We start from the raw sequence: 23973 nt of genomic DNA on the forward strand, positions 1-23973 counted from the left end.
CATGTGAAGGAAATGTGCCTCCTCTCTCCCCTGGTCTGAGAGCCCTGTGTACCCCACAAGTTCCCTGTGTGCCCCCCAGCCCTGCTCAGCAGCACAGCTGCTCTCTGGGTAAGCACGGGAGCTGCTGACCCCAGGAGCCTGTCTGGCTTTGCAGGACAAGCCAGGTCATGCTCTAAGAGGGGACAGACACTTGGCCTGCCAGACATGGAGCTGCCCACTTCCCGGGAGTAATACAATGGGAAGCCTGTCTGAAGGCTGGGTCTCAGGCAAGCACTTGCCACACCATTTCCTGAGCAGGCTGGAGGCTAGCACAAACATCATTTTGCCAGCTGGAACCATGACTTCGTATTTCCAGGTCATAACCCAGCTGGAGGGTTAGCATCCTTTATCCCACATAGGCAAGTTTTTGCAAAGTGCACTCCTGGAGAAAAATCAGGAGGTGTCAGCGTGTGGTTAACACTGTAATTTAACTGTGGTAACACCTGACACATTGTGCTGCATTCCTCCTGCTACTTTACTTAAAAAAGCCAAACAAAATCCTCCTGGTTAGAAGAACTGGTCCAACCTTTTGGGCTGCACACAGCCTTCAGGCTGTTGTCTTACATCAGCATGGCAGGGACATATATTCAGTCAGTGCCACCTTCCTAACCAGGAGGACTTGACACTTGTTTGATAAATGAAAGCTCAGTTTTCCAAGGATCAGATGATCAGAGAGGAACAAGCCAGAGCCCTCAGGGGGCTGGGACAGTGGGGAGGCTCTGTGCTTCACACCATCACTCTCATTCTTGGCCAGTGATACACAAACAGCTGTTTTATTTACACTGTAAGATGTGCCTTGGTGCTGTGTTCAGCCAGAGGGAAGCTGGTAGGAGAAGAGAAAATGCAATTCCCAAGGCACAGACCCCACTGGCTTGCACCAACAAGGGGTAACTGAGAGGGGACCTCATCCAAGTGTCTGAAGGGCAGGTGTCAAGGTGGTGCTGAGCAGTAGGAGGAGAGAAACATGAGGAAACACTCATTTTCTGTGAGGATGACAAGAGCACTGAAGCAGACTGCCCAGGCTGTGGAGGGTCCTTCTCTGGAGATACTCAAAAGCCTTCTGAACTCAATCCTGAGTAATGTGCTTTGGGGGACCCTGCTCAAGCAAGGAGATTGAAGAGACAATCTTCACTGGTCCCTACCAATCTCACCCACTCTGTGACTCCATGTGACAAGAGAGCTACAGGCATGGCTTGCATCAGGCTGGAGCAGACTAGGGCTGCAAGTCACACAGAAAAAAGGGAGCACCACAAGGTGCTCACCAGGGCAGGACAGAGCATGCAGGATGTGCATTCTCGGAAGAGAAGTTCCTCCCAAGCCTGTCACCCTGTTCAGGTGTCACAGACATCAGCTTGCATATCAGGACACGAGTGAGTCTTAGCACAGAGCTCACCTGGGAGCCCTGGCTCTGCTGCCAGCCACCCACACTCATCCTGCAGCCACCTGCCACAGCAAGCACCAGGGCTTCTGGGGACATTCTGTAAGCTGAGCTCCACTTGAAAGCAAGGACAAGCTTAGATGAGAGTCACCTCCCTGTTTGAAAGGGAGCAGAGCCACACCTGAATCAGAGCCAAGTGGGATGCTGCACGACACATCCTTTTGCTCCTTCTTTCTCACCCAGCTCCTGCCTGTTTCTCCTCTCTTCTCTTCTCAATGTGCCATCCAGGCAGCCTTCTCTCCACTGCCCCCAGCATCCAGCCTTGCTTCCTCCTTGTCCCCAAACACAAGTCCATCCCTCTGCAGGCGTCAGTAGAACTCCCTTCTCTCCAGCATCAAGGTTAGGTTTGGCAGCAAGCAGCTGGACAAGGAGAGGAGTGGCTGAAAAGCAATTTCTGGCAGCAAATCTACTGAGCTATCATCCCTGAGCCAGTCACAGCTGACAGTTCTGAGCTTGTACATACAACACTTAAGAGCAAGGACTACAGCATTTCCTATGAGTCCCCAGGCCACAGGTCACTGCAGAGGGTGTTGGATGGGCTGCTGAGCACAGGGTGCTCACAACCACCACCACGTTCTGAAAGCTCCTGAAATATTAAATATAAATATTTCCACTAGAGGGTGTCAGGGACTCAGCCAGGGAGAGTCCCAGGAGGAGGAGCTCAGAGCTGCTCCCCACTGGCCAGGGCAGCCCTCCTCAGGAAGCCTGCACACCCAGCTCCAGCCAAACCCACCTCAAACGCACACACATCAGTAACACACCATCAGTGAGCTAATTATGGCTAATTTCAGGACAAGGAACTGGCTTGCAGTCTGCCAGAAAACAGGTAGGGAGCAGAGACTGGAGTTCCCAGGTGTGCACTTGGTGCACACCTTTTCTCCAACACACTTTTCTCCAAGCCTCCAGGCTTGCAGCAGCTCCCAGTGCCATGCTGAACTCTGCCCACACACACAAGGATGATCCAGGTGTCTCTCTTTTCCCCAGGCTGGCTCTGGTTCATCCTTGGGTCTCCAAAACCCCAAACATCTCTAAGGGGTAGGTTATGAAAGCTTTTATGAGCCAACACAAAGCAGAGATCGATGTTTTGTCTACTCCCAGGCAAGGCAGCAAACCTGCCTGAGACTCCCATTCCTTGCTAAGGGATGCAGGAGGAGCATCAGGCTGGGAGCCAGAGGCTGGTGAAACAATGCTGTGAAAATCACTTAGCACCACAGCAGCCTTACACTTCAGGCTCTTCAGGAGTAATACAACTTAAGATAGGCAACCCAATACAGCTGGAGCACCTCAGGGCCACTGCAGAACAAGCAAAACCCAGCAATCTCTTCTTCCCTTGGATTTCCTTATAGCTTTTACCCACTGATACACTTTAGAGACACTCTATGGAGCTACCCAGTGCCCCCAGCTGCCTGCTTCATGCCACCTGGACAGAGCTAAGCTTACCAAGTATCAGGTGTGAACTGCTTAGGAAGAACACACACATACATTCCCTACCCCTAAGAAGCTGTTTCTGGTTAAGACATAAACCCTGGATTTTGCAGGGAATTAGTGCAAAAGATATGTTTCCATCTGCCCCACAACATCTTGTTGCCCCATAGGGATCACAGCTCAGCACCAACAAACCTTCCAAAGCCCTCCAGCTGTGTGTGCAAGACAGAAACAAGATGCTAAAAGCAATGCCAGAGCTACCCTGGTGAAGCCAGAGGAGAGCACTGGGAGGCACCTGAATAGCAGTGAGGGTGGGAATATGAGGAACAGGAGCACAGCACTTTGTTACCAGACTCTGCCAAATCTGCTAATCCTTCTGTGGCCACCCATGCCACCCCAGGGAAGGAGGGAGGGGCTGCCACCAGAGACACAGGAGCAGCTAGAAGGGGTCTGTTGTCTCCCAGTCACTGGAAGCTCTCAGGGATGCACGTTCCTTCCATCCCTCCCCCACAGCAATATTGATTCCTATTCCAAACAGGATCCAGGTGTGCAGGCGTGCAGTGGGAGGGAGGGGGTGGTGGTAAGACAGGAGCAGTATCTAGATTAGCAGTGTGATCCTCTGGAGCCCTCCTGCCTGGCAATTAGCTGTACATGCTGATCCATACCTGCTGCAGCACCAGGCACTCCTCCCTGTCAGTCAGGAGCACGTGTAGAGACTTCAGCAGGGAGCAAACACAAACCTGTCACACTGCAAAACTGATGAATGTCACCTTTGCAAGGGGGAAAAAATCTGAGCTGATCACACCACTGGTAGCATCTCTTTAGCTTGTTTTATTTTTAAGCACCAGCTAGAAACTCTCAGGTGGCTGCAGGCAGAGGAAAGCTGTGTTTCTGCTGTTGCTGCTTTTAAGTTCCCTCCACTGCCCAAGGTCCTACCTGAGACCAGAATTTGAGAAGTAAAACCTACCACCCCAAGAGGTATTTTCACTGTGACTGAGGGTGCAGGGTCTCTGTGCAGAACTTTCCCTCTTCTCTTCCTTGCCTACCAACATACAGCCACAGGCTCTGCCTACCACAGGGAAAAACAAATATTAATAGTCTGGTTGTTTGGGGATTACTTTCCTTCAGCAAAGCCCCTTCTGCACTGAAAAATAAGGATAGTTAAAGGCAGATAAATACTAGCAATTAACTAAACTAAAAAAGAAGTCATTCACTTCTTTGAAATAGCTAATTCCTTTCAAGGTCTAGCAAGATTCTTTAGGCCACACTACTGCTGTGGCTAAAGAAAAGTAGACAAAATATACTTTTCATCTTCATGGAAGTATCTAAATCTTATTTTAAATGAGAAGTTTAACAGCAAAGTCACTTTCAGCTGCAACTCAATCCAGAAACAGAGGGTGAAGCACTGAACTCGGTCTCATTCATATCACTTGCAGCATCCTATGGTAAGAGCAGGAAAAAACCAGAATAAAATAACACATCCCCGGGTTGCATGCTTGCAGCTGTTTTAAAAGGGCAGTTTGCTACTGATTGAGCTGCTGGCAGAAGTCAGGAGGGGAGCTGAAGAGTTAAGTGAGACAGCATGGCAGTTGTTTCACAGCAGCAGTAATAAATCCTCCTATTACAATGGTATCCTTGTTGGTACATTAACGACTGCCCAGAATGATTATGCCAATAGAAATGCATCTCCCAATGCAACTGGGTGGGTCCAAGCAGCAAGTGAGAAAGGGCACAGGAAAAAAACTAAAGAGAAGTAACTAATGTAAGAGAAAGGGGAGAAAAGAATCCGAGAGAAGATGCAAAAAGTGGAAGTTAGGTCAGCTTTCTGACTCAGGGCCTGAACTTCTCCGTGCCTGTCAAGGGCTCCACTTGCCACATGTCCAGCCCACCCGTCTGAGGCTGTGGCTGTGCTCCCTCCCAGGCAGTGGCAGAGGGTCCCACTGCACAACCTGCTCCATGTCTCCACAATGCCCCCTGCAAGAGGTGCTTCCCGCACATCTGAGCTCTGTGAGACCCCTCAGACATCATGGACAGAAGCCAGCACGCCCACCCCAGGCACACAGGACAGCAATGCTCTCCTGCAGCGTCCCCAGCCCCACACAAGCCCATGGGGGCCGGCAGCAGGTACACCAGGACCTTCTCAGAGATGCACACATGCCCTTGGTACACAGGGAGGGTAAGGGGAGCAGATGTGCTCAGCCCCAGTTCTGGCTTGTCCTTGAGGGACCTGGGAGAGCTGAAGCTTTCTGAACTTCTCACAAGTGCTTCAGCTGCAGGAAAAAGGACCCCTTTTGCCTTGGGCTTTACTCTGGAGCCCCAGAGATCTGAACAGCACAGTGCTGTTCAGATCATTCCTTTAAGGGGATGCCCCTCCAAAAATGCTAGCCCCTTCGCCTGACTGCTTTGGGTGCAGTGTGGCAGGTGCTGGGAGCACACTCACAGCCCCTGCCCTCAGCCAAAGCTGCTTTTGGGAACACCAGAAGCCAGGCTCCTGCTAACAAGCTCCTTCTCCTCTATCCACCCTGTCCCAAAGCATCCCAAGGTACATCTGGTTATTAGGACAGCTAATTTAGGTGGAAAAGTTCAAGCGACCTCATTAAAATGAAAAAAAAAAAAGAAAAGAGGAGAAACCAGAAAGGGGTGGTAAAAGGACAAGGCGGCACCCAGCAGTGGGAGTCATCATTTGTTCATTAAGCAAAAATTATCTGGAGCATCAGTAGAGTGAACCCTGATGACAGCAGCCCAAAGGGCAAAGACATTGAGGACAGAGAGGCAGCCAAGGAGTGCCATGAGCTGGGTGTGTGACACAGAGCACAGGATTCATCCCTGCTTCCATCTCCCAGCCAGCTCAGGGAGGAGAACCTTTATTCCCTCACACATGCACACTTTTTTTCGCAATCCTGCTCTGAGAGGTAGATGCGCTCTGCAGGGACTGTGCAAATCAGCCTGCAAGTAAAAAATAGCCTTGAGGAGGTGGCAGAGATGACACCCAAAAGGACATGGATGTTTGCTTCTCTGCAACGAGGGAACTTGTGCTTGCTAAAAAGCTGTATGTCCCTTTCTCATTACCCAGCACTTGGCAGGAGGTGGTTCCTGGACAGGCTCTGTGGTCACAGAAGCCCCAGATGTGATCCAGGCACACTACAGCACTGCCCTGCTCTCACAGCTCTCCTAAAGGTAATGCTCACCCCCTGGCTCTGCTCTGGATGACACTGGCCTTGGGACTTGTGCCTGACCCAGCTGCTCTGCTCAGTGACACCTGGCCAGCCCAGCCCAGCCCCACAAGCACCCCACAGACCCCTCCAAAACAAATTCTGGGGGAGACACCCAGGGAGGGCAGCAGTGGGCTGCAGACCCCCATGTGCCACAGCCCCTCACCTGTGGAGACAACAACCTCCAGCAGCAAGCCAAGGTGAGACAGACCAGAAATCCCTCCTCTGCCTCCCTCCCTGCTCCACAATCTCACCTCTGTGAGGGTTTAGCTCTCCCGCTGATCCTGAGCAGCTACCGCAGCTTAAGGCAAGCCTGAGCCACTGCAAACACGAGGGCAGAGCGCGCCAGCACGCAACTCTTCCACCGAGGGTTAAGCTGATGTGTTTTACTTAACAGCACTTGGGAGCTAAGAGCAGGGATGTGGGAATTTGCTGTGGCTTAAACCAGCACAGGGCAACCTGCTAAGCCACAGCCTCCTGGAGCCTGCAGGACAGGCAGGGAAAGCAGAAAAGGAGCAAACACAGAGGAGCCCAGGCTCCTCTGAAGCTGTGCAGGTAACACTGTCTTAATGTTTTACACCTCTGAAGCTGAAGTTAAGAAATGACAGAAATAGGAAGCTTAGAAAATCCTCTTTTCTCCAATGTTTTGAAAAGCCTGATTTCATTCCACCTAGTGCACTTAGGCAGGCAGGCAATATGAGCAGCTGAACAAGGAGAGTCGTGTAGTATCATTTCAAAACACATCCCAGGCCACATTCCCCCCAGGACTATAATAATGTTTGTGGTGCTTTATAGTCAGGTAAGTCACCCTTCTCAAAAATCAATTTTCAAGGAGGATTCATTCTCCTCCACCTCGGCTATACAAGCAACACTAGCAGATAAGAGTGCAAGAGCTGCTTTCAGAGATTAGTGCCCCCACTTCAAGAGCTCGGCAGAGATCACACAGGAGGTCAAGGTGTGCACGTGAGAGCTGTTTCTCCTTCACTAATTCAATAATGAAGGTTTTGAGACCAGCAAGCACCTTTCTCCCATCTGCCTTTGGGCACCTAACCCGTCCCTAGAGGTGCAAAGCCCACGATCACTTCCAGTATCCCCTTCTGTCCTACTCCTTAGGCTCAGCAGTGCTTTATTTCTGCTTCCAGGGCAAGACAACACAGACCAAGGCACACTTGGGAGATGGTTTTTGCAAGTAGGATCTGAGTCTATCCCTTCCAAAACCCACTTTTCTGCTGAACACACAAGAATGGAGCATTTTAACCCTCACAAGCAAAGTACCAAAGAAAGCATAGAATTAGGCTTTACTCTCTATTATTACAGCTAAAATTCCTGTTCAGCCCAGGTCTGGGTCTCAAGTTCCCATGGAAAGACAAAGAGAGAACACTGGCATCCTGATGCACAGACAGGGAAGGACAGAATCACAACCCTTCACATGCAGATTACTGAGAGACATAGGATAGTTAATAGGTAGATGAGAAGAGGTTTTGAAATCTAAGGCAAAAACCAAACCCATACAAACTAAGACAGTGGAAATCCTTTCTTCATCTATCAGTCCTGTTTAAAGCATGGAAATTATTTCTAACATATTACACAAACATACATCTTCACCAGACAATAACCATCTAGTGAGCCACAAAGCCAGCAGGAGCTGGAAGGATTTCTGGAAGCTGGAAGGAAGGGTGGTGGCTCTTTTGCATATTTCCAAGCTACTTTCTTCCAACAAGGTTTTGGCAGGTCAGAACTGTTACTCTGAAGCTGGCACCCTCATAATGAATGAAAGGCACAGTCTGGCTCTTGCAGGATGGAGTCCAAGTTCCCCAGCCACAAAGACCACCTGCTCTTCTCCTTAACTAGCAACTGAAGAAAGCAGAATTAAGATGAATAAAGCAAATTCAGCCAAACAGCTGACAGCCTTCTGCCATCTGGTCAAGGTAGCATAGATAAAACAATGTAATATCCACTTCTCCAAATCTGTTTTCTTGAGGAGTTTATTTTCTACTGTATTTCTGCAGTTTGGCCTCTGACTCACATGGCTACGGTCATATCTCCTCTCCAAGCTTTGTCTGGTTCAGCTAGTGGTAATTTGAGGGACAGAGAATAAATAAAAGGGAGGTGAAATGGCTCTGCTTGAAACCTTTGGGCTTTCCAGACTGCAAAAAGTGTAATTGTGTAGCAATGAGCTAGTCTGGAAAAGCTAATGTGGCATGTACAACCGGCTGACTTCCTGCCTGAGCATGTCTGGCATCTCTGTATTAGTACCTTTTAATAAATGAGTTTATTTCTATATGCATTGATCTCAGCAGCACAGACAGGCCACTGATGCTTACAGTCAGAAGGAAAAGCTCAGTCTTCCAAAACACAGGTAGGTCTCCTACACTACAGTGCTCCAAGTTTTCCAGGACACCCCAAATCCTTTGCAGGAGACTGTGGGCATTTAAAAATAACTGTTCAGGAAACGAATCTCTCATTAAAATAAGGAGAAGATGCTTTTGGCTCACCTATCACTAACCCAAAGGCACACAGTGCATCAAAGCAGTGCATTAAGAAACCCACTCAAAACAGTAAAGAAAGAAAGTCACAAAATAAACTAGTAAATAGGAAGTTTTCATGATGTCTCCAGTGCAGGATCAATAGCACTGGCTCCACCAGAATTCAGCATTTTATTTATAGGGCCTCCAGCCCTTCCCCTGGTAAAGCCTCTGAATGAGGGCCAAGCACAGCTGACACACTCCTGTCCCCAGACAGCTCGAGTTTTCCCACTCTGTGCTGGTCTCACCATTGCATCCGAGTGCAAAAGGCCCTTGCAGTTTCCAGCTTCCCAGCTGCTGCTCCCTGGCCTGCAGGTAAAAGGCAAAATGGCCAGCATGAAGCACTTCACTTAGGCTGCTCCCCAGGAATGCCCTGGGCAGAGGCAGGCTCTGTGTTTAACTGGCTGAGACACCCAGGGAGAAAAGCCTGGGAACAGCAGGCTGGCTGAGACACTGCTGGCTGCTGTCAGCTCAGCAGATGGGGGAAAGCACTCCATAATGGAAACACCACCAGCTCACATCAGCCTGAAATGACTCTGGAGCAGAAGGAGGGTGAGGGAAGTTCTAAGCAGTTACAGAAAGAGGGATCTCTAAATGTGCTGGGCTGCTATGAAGGAAAAACAAGGGAGCAAGACAGAAGGTAATCCTTTTGACAAGACTCTTCAGGAGGGGCTTCTCAGCACCGCAGGAGTTTTGGACAGTACCTTTTTCCATCTTCACCTTTTGTACCAGCCTCTGGCTGGTAAATGTTCTCAGGTGAACCTCTTCCTACAGATATTTAGGCTTCCAGAGGAGACAGCACCACCTGGCAGTGCAGTGTTTGCACCTGTCTCCCACCTAACTTCAGCAAGTGGCCACTACTTTGGGAATGGCTAAAGTACTCAAAATGACAGGGAAGACAGCAGCTCAAGAATAAGTTCCACAGGTTTCATTAAATAGCTGGAGAAGCAGAAGAGATACCCACCACGTACTAATATTTCTCTGTGGAAAACAGTGAAATGTTTGGTCAACTTTAGACACCAAAGGAGTCACCTGGAAAATAACCATGGGGGTATGGCAATCAGGGAAAAGCAGTGACTGCACTTTTTTAGATACTTAGCAGTTCAACCAGGAGGCAAAACCCACAGGAAACCAATCTTCAGTAGTTCTTCTGCCCACATTTATTCTTCTTTCTTTTATAAAAATCTACAAAGTTAGCACTGGTATCAGAATTCTATCCTGTCTAAAACAAGGGACCCACTCAACAATAAAAACCAATGAAGGTAGACTCAAGAGCCTTGTTTTGTGGCATAGCTAGGACACATCCTCCCTTCTTGCTTACCACTGTTTTGTTCCCTGTAACAAAGCAGAACAGTTTTGAAGGCTATCATACTTCAGATCACAGCTAAATTCCTATAAACACAGCCTTCAAAAAGGAAGGGAAGAGCTTTAGACTGTTCCTTTTCTTCTGTTACATTAAAATGGTATGAAGTTTTTTTTTTTTTTCCTTTTTCCACATAATTATTCTGGTGGGGATTTTTTGTATTCTAAAACCTTTTCTTGAGCACATTAGGTATTCAAGTCTCCTGTGCCCTGGCAAACTCAAGGGTGACTGAAGAACTAGTGGAACCATGACAGCACAGATGGGGGAGAGGGGAAATCAATACATAAGGGAAGGGAGCTCCAGTTGGACTCTTATAGCTCCCATTAACAGGCACATTTGGGAAAGAAATTCTTTGGGAAACACTCTCTTACCTGTGGCCTGTTAGCAGAGATGGCCACACCTGAGGCTCTAAACAGCTTTTAGCCTGGCTCTTTGAAATGCCACCTCTCTACAGCAAAATAGACATTGTACATTGCTGCCCCAAAATAAGCAAGGAAGGAATTAAAAAAAAAAAACAAACATCCTTGTTTAAGAAAAATGCTCATTCTTCTAGCCATCACTGAAAAAAAATCCAAACAAAAACCACAACATAAAAGAGACAGAAAGCTATTTTCCCATGAAATTCATTGCAAGTTTATTTGAGTACTCGATCATCCTCAGACATTCTGGATCTATTAAGGTCTGGTTTATGCCAGAGAATTCCACGCTAAGTGATTTCAGTTAAACCAATGCAGCCTCTAAGCCTTGCTGTTAAAACAGATATTTGTAGCAGACTTTAATCCATGCAGTTCACCTTGATAATTTCAGGAATTTAAGGGTATCCACAAAGGGGTGGGGGTAATAAGGCTGTGGAAAAGATACACAGGCAAAGTGCAAAACTCACTACCTCACATGTTCAAAGTGAAAAGCCAATTCCTTTCATGCCACCAATGCAAATTCAGCCCCCAAGAGTACCCAGAAACAATATGAGGAAAATGTGAAGATTAAATTCCTAGGAGGCTGGCAAATGCTCCTCCCTTACCCACAGAGCTGCTGAGGTGCACACCACCACACTGAGAACATCGAGAGCACAGCCTTCCACTGGCTTGGGTAAGCCTGGCTTGGGAACTCTTTCCTATGGCCCACGAGATGTTTGCCTGTGGAAACACAGGCTGAGAGTGGGTAAGAGGCAGCCTCATCCCCGAGAAATGTGTCATGTTCACCCTGAACACAGCAGTAGAGACAGAGTGGGTGGATGTGCAGCCTAACAGGGGCTACCAGCACTCCTTGCTGAGTTTCACCTCCACCAGTCTCCTCCTACCTTTTTTTTATTTTCTGCATTTATTTTAAGCAATTAGGTCCCTGTGATTCAACATTTTTCCTGTAAGGAAAAGAGTCATCTATCTGTTTTCCACCTCTAGAGCTTGTGGTGACTACTGTGGTTTTGCCCTAGGTGCAGACCAATACACTGCTGAGAGAAGATTTTGAGATGGGGCTTTCCACTGAACTATGAAGCACTGGCTCCCTCCTGGAAATGTTATTTCCACAGAAGGACTGAAGCATGCATGGCTGGTGGATGGCAGCAGGACTGTCCCTGCCGGGAGTCAGGCACACCTTAAAAAATTGCTCCAGTGGGAAAGGAGGAAAAGCAAAGTCAACAAACTCAGTCCTTCCCCATCTTGCAGTGCACAGCTACTCATGGAGATGGGCAGCACTGGAGACCCCAGTCTGGTTTGGAGCACCCACATTCCTCCACCTCCCTGTCCATGGGTCAGACCTGACCTCCCAGAAATGCAAACACATCACACCTCCCCAGAGCAGAGCCTGACATCTTTGTCCATCAGAGAGCAGAGTCTGACATCTTTGTCCATCAGAGCCATGTCCTATCAAGACAAGAAATCTCCCACAGTGCCAAGGACCCACACAAAACCAGGTGACCACCTTACAAATCCTCTCAGTAGCCCAGGAGGAGGTTGGCTCCTCCTTAGCAAGCAGGGTGCCCTGGTCCTTCTTTCCCAAAATCACCAACCACTTCCACTGACACAGCAAAACAGACCAGACAGCCCCTGCAGCACAACACCTCTGGGTGGAAAACGGCAGGATTTTCCCAAGGTGTGATCAAATGGCTGTGGAACCCCAGGCAAGCACTGAATCACTGTCTCTCCAGCCTCCCTGCACCTGGAACAAAAGCCAGCAGTGCCCTGGGAGAGGCTTTGCTTACTGTCCTTGCAGCAGCTCCTGACACATCCCACAAAGGAAAGACTGGATTGTAACCTACAGCCCAGAGATACACAAAAGGAGGACACCATCAGCTTTACACATGCAGGAAACTTCACCTCACTGGGAAAATAATTGCAAGGTTTGGGCTATGTTTGTTTTTCCAAAGCCCCCAGTGGCTGTCACATTATTAGAGCAGATTACAGAGCATCTCTGCTGACATGCTCAATCGCTCACACCTGTGAAAACCTCTCATTTTCCTTTTAAATATGTCCCTCCTTCCTGTCTTCCACTTTTTATTATTTTCATTGTTTCTTCGCAACCTCATTTATCTTCAGAGTCAGCCATTTAGATTTTAATAAAAGGCTTCACTGTCTATCCCCTTTTTTCTTCAAAGGCCCCGATTTATTTTGCTGCCTCTTCTTGGTTCCCCCCAGCCTAATTGTTATTATTTTTAACCTGCAGTAGTTTCCTTTGCTTTCTTCTCCATTCTAATCACTCCCTGCTCCTGTTTTCCCCTCTCTGTACTAAGTCCCTTTCATCCCTCACCTCCCTCTCTGCCCCTGGCCAAGCATCCAATACACGCAGAGCAAGCGTAACCAAACATAAATATGAAAGGGATCATCCAATTTCAGCAAAATGCTTGCCCCTACCTATTCAAATATTTAACTTGCAATGACTAAGCCCAAGAAGATCATAAATTTTTTTTACAGACCTCTGCAGGTCTTTAATAAACCTCAGCCTGCACCTCGATGACAGCCAGAGCTGCAGTTGCTGAGCTGTTTCCTATGCATTACAGCAGATTTGCTCCAAGGTAAGCAAGAGGGACGCCTGGGCTCAAATTAGAAGCAAGGAGATTTCATTCCCCAGTTGCTGGTTTATTGAAATTCAATGCCTCCCTCTCACCTGATGCTTTGTTATGCTAACCCCAACCAGCCAGCAAAGATTTCCAGCCCATGGGGGAAGGCAAGCAGCCACACTCCCAAGAATCCCAGGGAACTGTGTCCTGCAGGTGACACTCCCATCAAACCTGGGAGTTGGTGCATCCTGCAGCGAGACCTGTGGCATTGACAGGGACTCTTGCAGGGTCCCACTCCTCCTAAAGGAAGGGGGACATGGTGGTGTCACTGAAGGCACTCCATGCCAGGGGACACCAGGTGACGGCCACATCTTGCAGCAGATTATGGCAAGGGCTGTGGGGAGCTCCTCGTGCCTTAGAGGGGCAGGACCTCATGGGGTTCTGAACCCCTTGCACAGAGCACCCAGCAGGGTCCTGCTATTGCATGAAACCTTGCTATCCTTTTAGACACTACACAACCATTTCATCCAAGCCATCTCCTGCTGGGAATGTACAGCTCCCAGTGCATTTCCACCTTCTAGAAGTGCACGGGCTTGCAGACCTGACAGAGCAGCTGAGCTGGAGGAGTTCAGGGCTGAGTTCAGGGCTGGGACATCAGCTACCCCAGCCCATCTCTCCAGAGCCCTGTGCTGCACAGTGGTGCATGAGAAGAAAAGATGAAACCTCCAGGCAACTCAGTGCCCTGGGATAAGCACATTTGGGAGCTGCTGGCCCCTTTCGCTCACTGCTCCACCTGGGGAAAAACACAGAGGCCCAAGGAGGGCAGGGCAAAGATACAGACAAGGAAACCATGCCTGGAGTGTAAAAGAGCCCTCACAGGAGTCCTACTGCACTTTGCAACATTTAATTAAAAGTAAACCCTCCCGAAGGGAAGAAAATAGCGTCTTTCTTTCCCAAAATGGGAGAAAACATGCAAAAGCTAACCATACATGCCCCTGGGTGAGGTAGTAAGACAGCCTATATTATAAATGCCCACCAAGGAGTTTTGACACAGCATTGGCAAAAATACTGCATTTACAGAGTGGAATAGAGCTGCAGAACAAAGTAATCCAACTCTTCATGCCTTCTCTCAATTTCTGGAAGAGACAGAAGGCTGCTTCAAACGGTAATGTAGACTTGTGGCCAATCTGGGTGCACAAACCTGGCTGAAAGAGAATGCATCTATTTTTGTTTTACCTATACTGTGAATTAATGCCTATGTTTCACACTGGCTGCTCACACCCACCCTCAGCCATGCAGATGCCCTCAGCAATGTGGCAAGCCTTGGATGAAGTTTTGCTGGAGCAATCCTACTGCACCCTTCCAGATGCTGCTGCCCCACAGCAGCGCTGGAAGGGGCTCCTGCCTGCCCAGCACACACCCAGGTACCACCAGCAAGGACCTCAGGCTCTGCTGGGAAGAGGTGCTTGTGTTTAGCATCCCACAGGAAAAGCAGGTCTCACCAGTACAACCAGCCCCACAACACCAGCTGTGAGCTCCGCAGAGGGAAAGTTTTTTAAACCACCCCAAATTCCCCAGCATCCCTCTGGCTGCTTTCCCACAAAGCAGCCCTCAAACCAGTCACTCACTAGGAGGAGACAAATAAATAAAATAAAACACACCCGTGTGTGGGCTCATGCAATTTTAATCACACTAATGTCTGCAAAAAGGGGGGCAGAGGGGCGGGGGCAGGGAGGGATTACGGTGCCACGCGTTCAGAGCGCTCCCGTTCATTCCCCATCTGCAATCCCTAAGGAGCAGCACGAGAGAGAGAGGCACAAAGCGAGCGGGGAGCCACTCCTCTGTGCTGGGACAGCTCTTTACACAGCGACAGAAGCACCTGGAGGGGGGAAAGCCAACGGGAGAGCAAACCAAGCATCCTAAAAAACCACCGGTAACTCACGGCAGGAGTTAGGGAGAACAGAGCCGCTTCCCTGTGGGGTGGCACATGGGCTGGGAGAGAGAGCACCCTGAGCTCCACTGGGAATGGTCTTGCCCAAAGGAGCAAGGACACTGGAAGAGGGACACATGGCAGGGTGACAGCCTGGAGCAGGCATCAAGGCAAGCAGGTGGCAGAGGAACACTGGAAAGGTCATTGTGGGCATCTCTGGGGTGGAAGGAGAAGGCAGAAAGATGGAGCGATGGTTTGAAAAGTACTGTGCCATTACCTGCAGAAGTGTCAGGCAAAAAGCTGGAGCTGCAGGAGGGTGACAGAAGCTAGTGGCTTGTGGGGATATAGTGATTTTTGCCAGCTGTATCAATGTCTGATGTGCCTCAGAGGTGAAGGAGTGGATCTCATGGCAAGAGCAGAAGGGGAGCTCCATCTCTCACCTGACCATACAGCTCTGCAAGCCTCCATCCCTGCCTCTCAGCAGACCTGCTGCTAAGCCAGCAACACCAATGCTCACCAGCCTCACAAAGGAACACAGAATGCTTAGTAACCATTTGGGAAGGGGTCCATTCACCTCAGTACCTCCCTCGGGGATACCCGAGAGTCACCAGCTTCACGGAGAGGCAGAGGCGACTGAGCTGCTCAGGGGGGGCTCAGGTATTAACCCAGCCCCTGGGACCTGGACACAGCTCCCAGATGGGGATTAAAGCCAGCTAAATGAGAATTTCAAACACACCCTGCAGCAACAAATAATCAGGTGCCAAGAAGGAGATTTACCCTGTGGGGCTGAAGGAAACAAAGGCGTAAGAGCCGGTCTGTTTAAGAAGCTGCTGCTTCTCCCAGACGGCCACAAATCCGACCAGGAGGAATCCGAGGGCAGTGCCTGCGTGAGAAATACTGATTGCTAGGAAATATAAGCCTCTGATTTCATGCAGATCCACAACAAGTGGCACGAAGATCCCTGCAATAGCTGCTAGGCAGAGGCGGTGAGTCAGGTAGTCTCCCACCCAGGTTGTACCACAGGATGCAGCGCGCTTCAGAGCTTATTTTAGCTGATGGTGAGCAGAGCACAGAGCCTCCTGCAGCAGTCCCTGCTCTGCCAGCTCCCAGACCTACAGCAGGCAGCACACAGCACCCTCGGGCACCCACTGCCATGCCCTGACAGATGGGCAGCAGCTCCTCATCTGGGGTCAAAGTGACACACAGGCCATTGATGGAGCACTGGGGCTATGGGGATGTCCTTTACGGGTCACAAAGCCTGATTATTTTGGGGACACACACACACCAGCCAAGCTGGAGGGGCTGCTGTACCTGCAGAGCCAAAAGAGCAGTGCCCTGGTCAGCATTTACTTGTTCAGGGGACCATCCATTCCAAGCCAAGATGGCAGAGAAGGAGGAACAGCTCCTCATTTGCAAGCAGATGCAGGCAGTGCTCCTTTTGGGAGCAGGCTCTTCCTGCACTCTGCTGGCAGGATAACAGCTGTGAGAGACGTGCTCCTTGCTCAGGGGCTAGCTGTGTGTCATGACAGGCTTCCAGAGACATCCCTAATGCTCGAGCTGCTGCAACAGGAACATGGTTCCCAGTCAAGCAGCCTCCAGCAATACCACCTTGGGCTGTGATCTTGTCAGGTTTCATAAGCTTAATCAGGCTCTGCTCTGGCTGGCGTACAGGGGTTTCACAGACAGCCTGGCTGGCTGTCCTGCTGCTCCGCACAGCATCCCTGAACGCTCAACAGCAGTGCTAAGTCCTGGCAGTCAACGAGAGGACTCACATTTCAGTCTTGTCAACTTCGACCAGAAGATACTAAGGGACAGGATGGGTGGCCCTGTGGGCATCAGCTCAGTGGACCAGTAATAGGGCTGGGACTGTGGTGCCTGGCTCCAACTCATGACACTTTAGCAGTGATGGAAAGCACCTTCTAGCCTTTCAGTGAGAGATTCGAGGAAGGGAAGGTTCTACAGTGGCTCCTGGGGGCACACGTGTCATCTGAAACATCTCATTAGTGCAAACCGCCCACGGTTATCCGGCTGAACTTAGCCCTACCAGAGCACCCCGTGGCCCGAACATACCACAGGAGACAGCAAGTCCATCCTGCTGCTCTGATGGTCTGTGACAGGGCTGCCTGCAGGAACTCATCCCACTTCTGCCAGGGGCAGCTCAGCACCCTGAGCCAGCACTGTGCTTTTCACAGCAACAGGCTCCATCTCAGCCCGGCCCCACAGGCACAACCCAACACCACAGCACTGCTGCCCAGCCCAGCACACCTCTGGCGTCCTGTTCCTTCTCTCCCCTTGCCTCCATCCCCACCAAACCCTCACCAAGAGGCTCGCTAAGCAGAGGAGATCTGAGCAGCCCGGTGTCTCCGAGGATGGGCACGCAGGACACGCTGCTCTGGCCACAGACTCGAGGGAGCTGAAAGGATCTGAGAGTGCCGGGCACCAGCGTCTCACTCCCCACTGCTCTCCAGTCCTATGACTCACAAAGTCACTTCAAAAGGAGCTCCTCAAAGCACCATCACTGCCTCTGACATCCCAGTCACAAAGGGAGAGGAATAAAGGGTAGGAGGCAGCAGTGCAAAGGTAATTACTGCATCCTGACAGCCCTGATGGAAGACAGCACTGAAACCCCCATTGTCTGCTCCAGAGTCAAAAGCCTGAAACAGCATCTAGGGCACCTGAAGGACACATGGAAATGGTAGGGGAAGAGCCCCCACAAAGCCCTGCAGAAGGAGGCCATATGGAGAGGGACCCATGTCTCTGGCAGTTCTGGGACCTCCTCCCATTGCAGGAGGGAGCAGGAACACTCACTCCAGCCACAGTCCCTTCTCTGGTCATCCCCATTTCAGCCCTCCCTGCTTCAGTACCTCCAAGATGCCAACCTACACACCCCACTGCTCTTAACAGAAAAAAAACTCCCATCCAAGGTCTTCCACCTGTCACTTCTACACTCCCTCCTCCACTCACCTTCCCAGTGCTGCTGTTCCTGCTTTTCTTCCTGCTCCCTTTCTTCCCTCCTTTCACCTTTTGCTTGGTTATTAACCCCCTCACCTCCATCGCCCTCAGCCCACTCACTTTCTGCCTTGCATGCCTGCATTTTCTCTCCTTCACACTGCCCAGCACTGGGATGACCATAACCTTTCCTTTCTTTAGTAAGGGCAGGGGTGCCATAATCCCCTCTCCCACAGCAGCCAAAGGGCTCCATCTTTGGCTCAGCTTACCCTGCACCCCAGGACTCTGCTTGGAGGCAGGAACGTCTCATGCAAAGGGCTGCTTTTCCCTGGATATGCTTACACACTCATCTGGCTGTTGCACTTGAGAGGGGCTGGCTGGATGATGGGCAGTGCTCCTAAGTTCTGCAGAAATAAGACACTGGAAGCACCCCTGTGACCACAGCACACCTTTCACACTGCCCCACAGCACCTGCCCCTCTCAGGGCAGCCCTTCTGGCCTGCACCCAGAACAAAGGAGCTCTTTCAAAGCACAGAATCTCTCCAAATTATGGACTCATGCCCCTGATAATGCCACCTCTCCAGCCACTTTCCCTTCCCCACAGGAAAACACTGCTGTGCCAGTGCTCCCCCCTTCCAGCCGCAGTGCCAGGTGGGGCACCCGTCGGGCTCAACCATCACCTGCAGCTCTGCAAGGACTCCTGTCTGTGGACAGGTGGCATCAGTACACCTGAGAGAGCTCAAAAGGTGACAACAAACTGCCAGAGCACCTGTGGTCATCTGTGGCACGCTGATGCAATTTTTGTGCAATTTTTCAGAGCCCAACTTTAACCCTTGCTAAGTTAACCTGCTGCTTTTGGATCTCTTTGCTTCCATGCAGCAGCACAATGCCATAAAGAAAACCAATCCCTCTAAACCTTCTCACCCTCTGTATGTTTGGCATTACAAGTTACAATCAGGAAATGATTTTGGTAAGAAATGCCTTCATAAAAATCTTGCTCTCTTGAATAGGCAGCTAAAAATGAAGGATGACAGGGTCTGAGGAAGTTAAGTGCTCAGAGCACACTGTGCCTAGCACAGAGGCATTCCTGTCCTGAAAACCCTGCCTGCCATGACACACTTCCCCAGGGCAGGCATCCCTAGCTCTCCATTTCTTTGGAGAGCCCTAAGTTATCATTTTAACTCTCAAGCAGCAAGGAATAAAGCCCTGAAGGGTGCAATATGTTGAACCACAATGTCAAGGAAGCGGAGCAGGGCAGAGCAGGGACACTGAAGGGCATCCAACCCATTAGCACCAACTCATCATCCACGATCCCTGAAGGCAGAGGCTCATTCAGACTTCAAATGGGGAGCAGAGCAGCCCCACCTCTTGCCTCCTCAGGGTAAAAATCACGCTTCTCTCTGCATTCTAAAGCGCCTTTGTTCGGGTTTGCCCTGTTAGCTGTGGCTTTTCTTTGTAGGCTCTCCAGAAGCATCTCTTGTTGATGGCAAGGGCAAGTGGGGCGGCTAATCCCGTTCCATTAGCATCCTCTGAAATGCTCCAAGGACTAGGATGCAGCCTGGGTGCAGGTGGCCAGAAGGCGGCTCTCACTGTGACAGCACGACTTCTGGATGCGTGCACACACATCCAGCCCCAGAGCCGTCTGCCATCAGTAAAGCCTGCCAGAGGGGGGAAGAGGATAAAGAAACAGCCCACATGTGGCTGGAAAGGAGATTTTTCTCCTAAGGGCACAGCTTTCCCAAAGCCAAAAGTCACCACTACTCATCTTTTCTGAAGGTGACATGAAACTCCTAAATCAGGGGGAGCATGTTATGTGTAAAAACAACTGAGCACCATCCCACAAGGGCCAGGGAGGGTGGAGGGGACAGCCCCAGCCCCCCATACTCCTGGGGACTGCAGCAGCACAGCCCCTGGTACCCCAGGGGGCAGATGAAAGGTTGACAGAAGCCATCCCCTCTTCGTATGATGACCCTGCAGCACTCTCATGTTCCTTGCAGCCCCCCTTCCCATTACATTTCCCATTTATAAACAGCTGTTTGGCAGTATTACTAATCAGTGCTGCATGGAATAATGTTACTTTTCCCACCACATTACTATTTTATCTGCTATCCTCCCCACCTCCAGCTGCTGCTTTCCTTCCACCACCCCCAGCCTGGAAAGCAATAATACATTTCTTCATTTTATTTAGGCTCTACTTTCTCTGATAGCACAAACAATTTACTTGCAACCCATGAAAAAAAAACAACCCAGAAAGTTTGGGTTTTTTTAAATTAAATACTGTTAAACCCACTTAAAATAAATACTTGCTGAAGGAATATCAGCTGGAGACTGCTCTCTGACTTATAATAATCCCACTGCGCCCAGGGAAATCCTCTTAAACCTATATCAGATAAAGATTGTAAAACTGTTAGGGGGCTAAACTGACAGGGCAGACACAGAATCAAGATGGAAAATTTCTCTCCCCAACTTCTCCCTACCAAGGGGCAGCTCTGTCCCAGGGCAGATCAGGTTTCCTTCTCAGCACAAAGCAAAGCCCTGCACCACCTGGAGCTGCAGGGAGAGGGGAGAAAGGCCAGTCCTGCCAGGGCTTTGGGCTGAAGGAGGAGGAATGGGCTGCTGTGGGACTCCAAACCACCAAAGAATTGCCTTCCCTTTCCCACCTCTCCTGTGGGTAGCATAAGCAGGGCAGAAACCCTCTGGAGCTTTAAACCTAAAGAAATCTCCCCATCTCCCCCTTCCCCCAGATGCTCAACAGCAACATCTCTAATTAGAGATAAGGATTCCAAATCATCAGAGCTAGGGGTGGGACAGAAGCAGTAGGATTTCAAGTTTAGCACTATCTTATCTGAGATGACAGAAAGGATCTGATGTAGATTGGTAATGCTCCTAGGAGAAACTTGTGCTGCTCTGCAGTTTGCCTGAACACCAGCCACTTTGTTGGTTTTGCAATTTTTCAACAAGATGTACATCCACACCACAGGGAGCACTTTGTGGCACAGAGCTGAGCAATGGGCACTGCACTCACCCTTTGCTACACGAAGACTCTGCTGTTCATCACCAGACCTGCTTGTTCTCCAAGAGAACTAAGGAAAGCATCAGCATCAACAGCAGAAACAGCTGCCCCTGCCTCTCAGGGCAGCAGACCAACACAAGTGCACAGCAACCAAGTCTGAAGGGCTGGAATTAAAGAACAAATAAAACAATCCTCCAGGGAAAACAAATTAAAAAAAAAAAAGAGAGAGAAAGAAGAGTGGGAGGAAGAGTAAACACAGCAAAAACCTCCCCAGGGAAGCACAGCAGGAAAAACAGTCAACGTGGAACGCGAAGTTTTCGGCGGTAATCGAATAAGGGGCCGCTCCATTGCAGGATTTCTCAGTGCTGCAGCTGGCTGGAGCCACGGGGACCGTATTCCACTTTCAGAGTTCACTGAGCAATCGCTAAGGCAGGGGACGGGTGCCATATGTCACCAGCTGCGCCCACAGCCCTCGCTCTCCCCGTCTGAGACACAGAACCTGCACACTCTGAGCCTCTCCCCCGCCACCAGGCTCTCCAAAAAAGCTGCCAGAAATGCCAGCAGGCTCTGCCAGTGACACTGGGAGAGGGTCCCCATGCCAGGGAGCCACAGGCCGTGCTGGCTGCTCAGTAGCCAGCACTGGTGGGGAGGTGCAGGTGGAAGAAGAGATGGGTGTCCCTGAGCTCCCCTCCAGCCCCTGGAAAGCTGCCGAGTGCACAGGAGGTGGGAGGCAGGTACCAGGCTCTGCCCATCCCACTTTGCATCCTGCTGGCTCCACCACCTGCTCATCCAACCCAGCCCAGCTCCTTCTGGCTCTCCTTTTGTGTGCAGTCATTTTTGTCTTGTATTTCAGAGCTTCTCTTAGTTGTGCATATAGTGAAAAAGTAACCATTTGGGGGGGAGAGAAAAAAGGGTTTGGGACTGCCCAGACAACATCAGGAGGAAATGCTGAATTCAGGATGGGAGATAGCACTAAACTGTTTCAACACCAGACAACCTTTTGCCCCAGGCTTGAACCCAGGATGCTGAGCAACCCCTGGTGGTAGAGCTGGTCTTCAGATGCACCAGGATCTCTGACTAAGGATTCTTCTATCCTTTGCATCCTTTACCTCTTCTCAGCACATTATGTCAATATACAAAACTAGCCTATGTCACCAGTCCCTCTACTCAGGGGGAAAGACTGAAAGGCATCTTATAAAACACAGCAATTATGATTACCAAACACCTCATTTTATCAGAACTGGGCAAAGCACATGGGAAGAGCCAGCAGGAGAAGCAAACAGAAGACATGGTCTGAGCAGGGTTGTGTTTTCAGCAATTCCTCTCAGGGCAGCAGAAGACCCCAAGCCCTGCAGCCTCACAGGCACTGAGGAGGCACAGGGCTCAGCAAGGAGCAAATGCCACATTCCCATCACCCTGAGGGATGCCTGAGAGGAGCCAGACACGCCTGGAGAGCAGACTGGAGGGAGCCTTCAGAAAAGAGGCTTTTTGAGGAAAGGCTGCTTAGTTTTCAAAGATCATTTCAGCTGACTGTCCTGATGTTACGATTCAGGCTCGGCGCTGCACAGAAAGCCACCCAAGCAAAACACTGCAGCTCTTTACAGTCTGAAGGCAAGTCAGCATTCAGGGCTCCACACCTGCCTTCCTGACAAGGAAGGGATGTACAAAGTCTGGAAGCAAGAGGGCTCATTTTAAAGACAAGCCCAGATCTGTGAGCAGAGGGCCGTGCAATTGCCTGAGGCTGTATTAATTTACATTTTTAGAAGTGGCTTTTAGAATACCTTTTTTTTTCTTACAGTGCATCAGTACAAGTGTACAGGTATGTCCAAAAAAGGACAGATATTCTCATTGTAATTGCTCTCCACATGCTAGCTAAATTTAAAAAAGTACCTCTGCCTCAAAGGGGACAATACAGAAAAAACATATGGAATACAGGGATATGTTCCAAATGTGTCTAATGCCAGGTTTTTGAGAAATGGGTAGGTGGATGGCATAAAAACAAAAAAGAAAGGATCAGATCCCCAAGTGAGAGCCCTTCCCACAAAGCATGTCATGCCACCAAGTTGCTTGAGGTTTTGAGGGACAGGGCAGAAAGGCGAGGGAGGGGAAGAAAAAAACTGCAGAAAGAAACAAAGGAGTGGATACAATGGATTACCCATTTTTTAGGCACAGACTGCCCACCATTTGTTCCATTTCTCCTGCACACCCAGAGGTACAGAAGTGATGCAATGTAATACAACAATAAGAAAGAAAAAAACAAGGCAAGCAACTCCAACAGGAAAGAATAGGAGATAGCACACTGCAATGAAACAGGAATAACTGGAAATGTTTAGCAGGAAAACACAGTAACATGGGATGAGAGAGACACACAAAGGAGTGAGCCCTGTCCCACTATGCGAGGGCATGCACAAAGATTTCTGTTATAAGCCATCAGTTCTAACCTGACTGCTGTCTACAAAAGAGTGGTTCAGGAAGCACAGGGAATAACCAGCCCATGGAATTCACTGCCAGACTGTACATGACTAAAGCACAGGGTTCCTGTGCCGGGCTCCCACATCCCTGCCCACGGCCCCCCAGTCTGGCAGTGCCTATCAGCCTCACAGCCTCTGCCAGGGGAAAACTGGGTGAGCTCAGGCAGCTACACTTTCAAGATAGCAGAAATGACTAAGCAGGACAGGAGATGAATCCTATTCAGCATTATTACCAGGCAGAGCTGAAATGTAAGCCTTTGTTTTTAACTCCCGCTATCTGAGGAGCTCAAAGCCCATCACAATTATTTAGCATAGACTTTGTGAAAAGCTTGTGTGCTATTATCCCTAATTTTACCAGCTGGATAAATGGTGAGGGAGATGGATTGCACCATATCCAGGGACATGCAGCAAGTTGGCAGCATAACAGGGCAGAATGTATGCCTGTAGCATCCAAACCAGGTGCAATTCCCCAGGCTCTGGCCACAGGAGCTGCCAGAGGTAAATATGTTTACCCCTCCCCACTCCTCCCCTGTTAACAGACAAATACTTCCTTTCCATCCATAGCAGAGGACCATAGGTCAATTATTTCGTGAAGGTTACTACAGAGAGAATT

The 23973-nt window shown here is 49.8% G+C and overlaps 1 protein-coding gene and 1 long non-coding RNA gene across 3 annotated transcripts in view; one reads left to right on the forward strand and one right to left on the reverse strand.

Annotated features, from left to right (window-relative positions):
• The window catches only part of IGSF3 (immunoglobulin superfamily member 3), a 91749-nt gene that overhangs the window by 33581 nt on the left and 34195 nt on the right, over window positions 1–23973 (reverse strand). The window lies entirely within an intron of this gene.
• LOC135295011 (uncharacterized) lies at window positions 250–14318 on the forward strand. Its single transcript, XR_010357057.1, has 3 exons — window positions 250–3447; window positions 5976–6079; window positions 11435–14318. It is a non-coding gene; the product is annotated as an uncharacterized LOC135295011 (long non-coding RNA).

The sequence above is a fragment of the Passer domesticus genome, chromosome 2 (genome assembly GCF_036417665.1).
Source record: "Passer domesticus isolate bPasDom1 chromosome 2, bPasDom1.hap1, whole genome shotgun sequence".
Taxonomy (NCBI): Eukaryota; Metazoa; Chordata; class Aves; order Passeriformes; family Passeridae; genus Passer; species Passer domesticus.